The sequence below is a fragment of the Crocodylus porosus genome, unplaced genomic scaffold (genome assembly GCF_001723895.1).
Source record: "Crocodylus porosus isolate Cpor-Errol unplaced genomic scaffold, CroPor_comp1, whole genome shotgun sequence".
NCBI lineage: Eukaryota > Metazoa > Chordata > Crocodylia > Crocodylidae > Crocodylus > Crocodylus porosus.
Window position 1 is genome coordinate 213639953 of NW_017728886.1, and position 8435 is coordinate 213648387.

Below are 8435 nucleotides of genomic sequence, written 5' to 3' on the forward strand. Positions count from 1 at the left end.
AAACAGCATTACTGGTTAATAAATTGAGAAATGCTTTGATTTCTCTCTTTAAAAACACAATTTTACACCTATCTGAAATACCAAGTACATAATTCTAAGGAAGAGAGAAGCAGGTTACCCTAAAGAGGTAGTTCTCATTTTTTCTAGGCCTACAACCAGAGGGGGCAAGGCAGGAGTCATGCCACCTCTTTGGCTGTGCCACATGTAAACTCTTGACACAGGGTCTACCCAGAGCCCTTACAGCTCTGAAGCCCAGGGGGTGAGACTTCCCCTGCTGCTATGAATTCAGCAGGGAGAGGGAGGGAGGGAAAGGATGAACAGGAGCAGTACTCCCCGCCCCCGGACTCCAGAGCCACAAGAAAGCAGAGGCTGTAGCCAAACCCTGCTCCAATCATCTGGGGAGCTCAGTGCTCACACGAAGCAGTGAGCCCACACTGACCCGGCAGTGAGCCCAATGCTCACTAAGCATGCACAGCATAGCCAAAGCAGTGGGGTGGAGGGGAGGAGGCATGTACCCACTTTGCCCTGTTCTAGGATCCATTCCTATCCACAGCTAACAAAATGGTCACAAACTTTCATAGTTAACCCCCTCTCATCATCCTGTTGTAGGATTGGAGTCCTAAATGAACCTAATATGGGGTTTCAAAGCACCAGCAATGAGAGGTGGGGTTGGTAGCGTACCACTTCCCCTGCCCCAAAGCCAAGCACTGGCTCTGTCTACATCACTCAAAGGGCTGCGAGGAAGTGAAAGGGCAGGACACTGATGAGAGCTAGTTGTTCTTTTCCTACCCGCCCAGACTCTGGTAACCAAAAGCGGTCACTACGTTTCCTCCCCTCGCTACCAGCAGCAGCCACCCATTCCTGAGATGTGCACCATGCAACGTAAGGCTGGTAGGAGCCAGGGGGTGCTGTGACCCTCCGGTGACTCACCTGCTTTACCTGTAAAATGGGCACAAGTCCACTCCTCTGCCAGGCCTCGCCAGCCTGTTGCGCAGCTCCGCTGGACCCGTCTGTAGTGCGTGCGGCTGAAGAGAGAAGCCCTGATGACTGCGCTGAAGGTGCCTGGCCAGGCCCCCTGCGCCCAGCACAGTGCTGGCTTGCGTGGCCTCCCCCTGCCCCACCATGGCCTCTGCACCCAGCTCCCCTGCCCCCCGCGCCCTGGGACACTTCCCAACTTCCGAGTTGTGGCTCCAGGCTGCCCCCGGCTCTCACACCGCAGCCCCAGCCCGAGGGGACCTCCTGTCTTCCCTTACCCACCCCCTCCCCCGCCGGGATGCGGCGGCTGCCTCCCTGCCCGCCCGGGAGCGCGCGGAGGGGCAGGTGGAGCTTGCCCCGCGCCCCCGGCCCCACAGACTCGCCTCGCTCCGCCCGCGTCCTGCCTCCCCGCCAGCGGCGGCGGCGGAGCAGCGCGCCTGCCCGGGCCCGGAGCGGCCTGAGCGATCCGCCCACGCCGCCGCCGCCGCCTGAAGGTGCCTGCGGCGCCGCTCCGAGCCTCCTGCTGCCGGCACCCTCGGCAGGTTCACTGACCCCCCGGGGGGCCGCGAGGGCCCCCTGGATCCCGAGGGGGGAAGGATGAGGCCGTTCCGGGCAAGGACAAGGTCAAGGGCAGGTGCTGAAAAACCGCTGCTGGGATTTGCTCTGCCAGGTTCAAAAGCACTGGCCTTGCGCCCCCCCGCTATACCCCCCGCCCTGCTTAGCCACTTCCATTGCCAAATCCAGCAGCTAGAAGAGGACCCCTTCAGCCTGGGCGCTAGGGATCAGTCCCAACCCAGCCGCAGGGCTTGGAATGGTGGTTCCTCGGCTCCACAGAATCCATCTCTTTCTCCTGATGGAGAGAGTAAGGGTGATTCAATAACCTGGGGCCTTGCTTTGAAACGAGCCAGCCTGGAAGTATAAAGTACATCCAGAGAGCTGGGCATTAGGTCTTCTTGCACTGTCCCCAGGATGCTGAGGGGCACCTGTGTCTTACAAACAACCACGCCACTGCAGCTGACCTTAGGAGGAGGAAGTTTACCCACCTGGCATCTGCCCTTGTACAGCCACTATAGAGGAAGCACCAGGGTAAATAAACCACAGCCACGGCAGATTCCTGCTCACCTATATTTTGCCCAAAGTTCAAAGCACTGAAGAAAGAGCCCTGCTGGGTCTAAAGTTAGATAACTTCCTGTTTCATACTGAGATTGTCCAACATATGTCCTCCCATTTTCATGAGCATTTGTTACCCACATTACAACCTTGTCTGCAAGACTGTGGGACATATTTGTCCTCCCTTTTCCTCTCTGTGTAGCTGCACATACACACGCAACATCTGAAGGGAGCTATCAAAGCTTAGTTGTTCCCACTTCAAACATTCCAACATCAGTCATTTCATCACACTCTTTTATCCAGTGCTTACTTCTAGCAAAATTCCTCTTTCAAAACTAAAACATTTCCTTCTTTTGTATTGCTAGAAAACTTTTTCTATTTTTTAAACATCTCTTTTGCTTTAGACTAATAAATGCTCTGCCCCTGCAAACACATACACATTTACTCAACTTCAAGCATATGAATAATCCTATCAAAGTCAACTGGACTAATAGTAGGAGTTGAGGCATGCAAATGTTTGCAGGCCTTTCTTACTAAAGTAGTGAAGAAAAATCAGGCACCTGTTTGTTCTGAAATGTGTCCACAATCAAATATATTTGATTTGCCTTCTATGTTTTATAGAGGTTTTCTTCCACTCCCCTTTCCTTGGTTTAGCAATAATTCCTGTGGAAAAACTAGACTGTCAAATGCAATGCTACATGCAAATAAATTGACACACAGTTGGACTAGCTGAGTCCTGGATTTTGTATCTTAAGTCTCATTTCAACCTTAACTCTAGCATTCTGGACACAACACCGTTTTAATATTGCAAACGAGTAGATCTCACTTTTATTCTTACTGACTTTATTAGCCAAACTCATCCTAACACAACCTGTAGTAATTAGGCAAAAAAAACCCTGAATTTGTGCCGCCTTCAGATGAACACTTTGGTTTCCTACTGAATCAGAGGAGGTTCCCCGCACACATAGGAAGACAAAATTTGTTTTTTAGAATATAACTAAAACAAACACATAGAAGAGTACACTTGGAGGTCTGTATGGTCTCTGTCACTAGAAAATATAGAAAGAAGAAAACCAAAGTAATATGGAGTAAAAATCACTGGAAGCAAGGAGAGAAGCAGAATCCCTGTGTTGTGTTGCTCTTCTCTCCTCTCCTCTCCTCTCCTCTCTCTTGCTGCACTTGTGTCTCCTTGAGTTCCTTATTATGCAGAACAGTTACAACAAGACTTCATAGATTTTCAATTGAAATTTTTTGCAGCAGCACCATAACTTTCTGTCAGTCTGTGTAACCTGGGGAGAAGCACCTAGAAACAGCCTGGAGGACAACAGGAACAAAACCTGTAACAGCACTAGGTTCTCAGAGGAAAGCGTAAGGATAAAAAGCACCAAGAAGAGGATCTTTAATTGTTGTACAAAACTTTGATTCTATTCTGCTGAGTCCCTTAGAAATCCTTAGCTGTCACCCTGCAGTCTTCTGACTTTCCTCACTGTAAGCTTTTCCTACGAGTAGTCTTGGCGTAGGTTAAAAGAAAGATTAACTAAAGTCTATATTCCAAGTCCTTGATTTGGTATATACGCACACTTGTGTAATTAGATGTACTCACATGTCATATAGCTTTAAAACTTTTTGATATTTTGCCTTTACACTAGTACCCATATGGCCATATTCTGTTTACAGAATATGCAATGTTCTGTGTGACGCTGGCAATCCAGAATTTCTATTGAAATGAATGGAAAATCATGATATCACAAGAGCTGTTGAGTTCTGTAATGGAACAATGCCTTCATTTGTGTTGGGTCCCCCTTCCCTTGACATCAGCTGGGGCTGCACTGCAGATAAAAAGCTTTTCCATTAAGAAGCTGAACAGCTTCTGTGATTCATTGGATTTCCAGTTACCACAATGGAAATTATAGGTTCTCCATCTTCTATGGTTGAAGAGGATCCATTATTACTTCTGATCTAGCAGTAATGAAGTAGATGCATACAGAAAACTCTAAATTATTTTAAAGTAAACTCAAGTGATATATACCACTTCCCACTACGTTAAACTAATTAGGATTTTTATATTTCTAATTAATTATTTCTAGACTATAAGAAAGAATGGATACTGGTGAGGTATAGAATCTACAAATGCAGAGCTCTAAAATTTGGAAGACATCAGTACATAGGAGGGGTTGACGAAATATCCAAGCTAAACTGTTACTTTTCTGGTATTCTTCCACCCTCCAAAATAAGCAGCTCTCCAGATCTGAATGTTTCTGGCATTTGTGATGAATGGCAGATCCTAACAGAGGGTATGGTTTGGCTAGAAGTGTTAGGATTTAGCACAATGTACAAGTTCTCATCTAAAATAGGCATATCAGAAGCCAATTTCTTGAACATAATTTATTCCAGACACTTGCTGGAATAAACAGTGTTCTCTGACTTTCTCAGATATACTGCCAGTAGGGAGCTGTCTTTACACATCTTTCAGCTAAGTCAGTGATCCAAATGCAAAATTGATCACTTGAGAACATAATTTGCATTTTTTTACAATCTTGAGAAATCATGTTCGTTAGCTAATGACTGGATTATGCGATACGTGTAGTTTTTTCTTCTGTGTCAAACGTAAATTCCTGCTTGCCTTACCACAATGAGTAAATTGAACTAGCTCCTAATATAGATGATAATTTAAGTTATGGAGTAATCTAAGTATAATTTAAATTATTAGCATACTTTTCCTTTTGTGAGGTTTTATTCTAGAAGGTGATTATAAAAACAGTACCTTCTTCCTCACTACATGTTCCCTACATGAATGTACATTTAGCCCTTATCATCTTATTTCAGTGACAGAAATAAGCTGCTATTCCCTGTTCCACTGAAAAGTCTATACATCTAAGTTAGATGCTGTTCTGGCATATGCATTCTAAACATTATTGTTAACACAGGCATGATCCTGTCCTTCTGAGCCATAAAGTTTCAATTTCAGAGTTAGATTCTGCATTTAGATACACCAGATAGAACTGAGGGCAAAATGTAGTCCTTGGTATCTTTATTAATAATGATAGGCAGGACTGCAGCTTGACTTGCAGACTCCCCAGAACAAATGCTTTCTCTCATTAGCTTTTAATTTTTTTAAATATATAGGTGCCTATTATTTCTGTCATATTATCGAATGGTTTAGAAATAAAGCTGTTACTATTTCTTCTTAAATTAATCCCTCAGTTTTGCCAACCATATGTACTTATACATTCTGCGATCCTTCCGGTTTGTCAACACCTTTCCAATACTGAGGTGGCCAGAACAGTACCCTGTGTTGTTTTGGTAGTCTTACTCATGCATGGAAATGAGGAGTTACCCCCTTTCTACTCTCTTGTTTAATCCCTCCAGGCCACACCTTAATTTATTGCAAATGTAGGGTTCCCTCTGTTCCCACTGTAGTAAATGACAACATAGTCCCTGGGCCGGGGTGAGCCACCTGGGCCATGTCCTGACCAACTTCTAGCACATTAATTTAGCTAGCTATGCAGTTAAAAATAGCTATACTTGGAATGACAATTGTGTAGTTGTGGTAGTTAATATAAATTAACATGCTACAAGTTGGTCGGGCCATGCCTGGGTGACCTACCCCATTCCATAGCCTATGAATGACAAAACTCTCTCTCAACTCCAGTGCATCCCTCTTAACTCCTAGATTTCTAACTTTTCTACTTTCTAAGGATGCAGCCTTCTGGGGAGCTATTTGAGTCTAACTGGCATAGTAGCAGCTGCTTATACACATGCTCAGTGGTGGCAGGGCATGTTTTAATTAGAGCAGTTCCTGGAGAGCCACTCTAATTAAAACTCTGCAGTGTCATGTATATTAAGCCCTGATGCATTTAAAAATGGCCAGCAGATATTTTAAAGCTCACTCAATGAACTTGTGGGGGGCTTAATACAGGTGACGGCCTGGTGCTTCTAGAGCATTCTAATTAGAACACAAGAGTCTAATTATAACATAGATTAATCATTTAATCAATTCTGCTCCAATGCATTCTAATTAGAACGGGAACCAGCATGTGTATAGGCAGCCAAAACAGTGATTAAGGTGGCTGTAAAGGCTTGAGTTTGAGCCTCATTCCAGACCGGTAGTTCTCAACCAGGGTGCCTTGAGATCTTTCCAAGGGTACTAAGGAGTGCCGCACAGTGTTAGCACTGTTAGGTGTGCAAACATGATTCACATGATAGCGATTTCATACAGCAATCTGTGGTGGTAAAATCATTCTGACTTGTTGTGGTCTTTCTGAGTTCTTTTCAACAAAAGAATTGCTCAAATTTTTTTCCATAGCCAAATAAAAACTAAGAGTTGACATTTTCTGAAGGATGCCTTGTATCAAATGAGAGGTGCCTTGACTCAAATGAGGGGTTCCTTGACTATAACGAGGCTAAGAACCACTGCTCTAGAAAAGAGCTGAGGACCACTCCTAGTCATCCTAAGAGGAAATGGGCTCCTGGTCATGTGAACTCTGGGGTCAAAGCTGGATGTGCTGCTAGCTACATCTCTCCCTTGTGTACCTCAGTTGTGCCAGCCAAATAGGTTACTAGGTTCAGGTGGGCCTTTGACTTGTGTAAGTAAGGTAGTTTACAGATACATTTGTTTAAAGGACTGAATCCCAAGTATTTCCCTCTGTGAAAAACATGTTTAGCTTATTAATCCTTAGAAGACATGCAGAATCAGTTGGGGCAAGTTGTTATTTCTAAACTCTCTGCTCCAATTTTGTTGCTTCTTTGTCTTCACTGGAGTTTACCGCAATCTCCCAATTTAGTTTTTTATGCATCCAAAATTGAAGATATCAGTGGGAGCTGCTAGAGGCTCAGTCATTTTATAAAATAGGCTACTTTTTTAAGGTTCTCTTTCAACCCAAAGTGAGGCACATGCTTGAGTCTGTAAAACTGGTCACACCAATGAACTTAATCACAAGCCTGAGTAATGACAGAATTTGAATGTAAGTGTCTAACCATGCATTTAAGATTCTAATATAAGGCATTTACTTTTGAACCTTAAAATCTTTAATCTTTGACATCTCTGCTTTTTCTTAGAACAAACAACTACTAATTGATGTAATTGTTATTATTAATTTTATTCACATTTATGACTTGCTGTTAAACGCTTTCTGGATTTTCCATTTATGGGGCATTATGGTATACTCAGCACAGGTTGGGATAAAAGGGAACTGCACAGTATGCTAAAGAACAATCATGTTTATTAAAATCAATAGTATTGTACAATAGTATTGTATAATTTTCATCTTGTAAGCTACTTAGAAATATTAACAAACTAGTCAGATATTTCTATATTTTCCTCTATTACTAATGTTATACTACATTTTTAATTTTTTAACTAAATATTTACTAATATTTTTACTGTATTTTTCTTTAAATGTTCTGGGGTAGAAAAGAATATAATGTGCAAAACCTAGCATATAAATGTTATCAACCTCTTATTTAAAAAATACTACTGAAGATATGCTGTTGCATTGATGGTGTGGTGAGAGAAGTGACAGGCAGCGTGCTTCCAACAGATTTTTCTGAATATTTGCCTGAATAAAAATTGAATTTGTTTTGCCTATGTCCAGGCCTCTTTTGTGTTTGCTTTTGCAACTGTTCCAGCAAATGAGTTTATTGGCAAGATGGTTCATATATATATATAGTGAATTTTAGGTAAACATTATCAAATATTCCTGGAAATCCAATTCGGACTCTTAAATACACTAAAAGCAAGTCTGAAAAGAAAATCCATGCAATAGGACCTCTTGTGTGTGCAAAGTCAACTGTTTGACTTTTTTGAGTATGGATGCTTGCAGCTAACTGATGACAAACAGTGTACCCCAGGGATTATTTGCAGAAATCGTCCAGCAAACAAGTAATCCGTTGCCAAAAACCATGGGCAATTGCGGGGGGTGGGGTGGGGGTGAAGAAAAAGAAAGCTATAAATGTCCAGTGACTCCTTCACTGGTGTATTGGTCCAGCTGTATGTGAAAAGCTGCTCTTCCCCCTTCCAGGAGTCTTGGCCAGGAGCTCCTGAGAACAGCCCTTCCAGTGCCTCTGACAGGGCATCCTCTCCCGAGCGGGATTCCTGGTCCTTGATTTCAGCAACGGTTCTCTGGCTAGCTACTTCCCCACTGGAGCCTGCCTCAGGGCATTTCAACCTTAAGGCGGACTGGCATCTCTCAGGGCACCGCGGGCTGCTGGGCGAGTTGCTCAGATTAAGGGGTCACTCGCCGGCCCCAGGAGAGAGCTCAGGTTCCCGCCGGCCCCGGGCGGCAGGGTGGGAGGCGGGGCCCCGCTCTCGCGCCACACGGCGGGGGCGAGCGGCGGCCCGAGGCGGGCGG

The 8435-nt window shown here is 44.2% G+C and overlaps 1 protein-coding gene across 7 annotated transcripts in view; it reads right to left on the bottom strand.

Moving 5' to 3' along the window:
* The window catches only part of EYA1 (EYA transcriptional coactivator and phosphatase 1), a 263444-nt gene extending 262423 nt beyond the window's left edge, over positions 1-1021 (bottom strand). For all 7 annotated transcript variants that reach the window (XM_019549120.1, XM_019549158.1, XM_019549153.1 and 4 more), the window contains exon 1: positions 931-1021. The gene's annotated coding sequence lies outside the window, so the exon portion shown is untranslated. The remainder of the gene's footprint in view (positions 1-930) is intronic.
* Positions 1022-8435: the final 7414 nt, after the last annotated feature.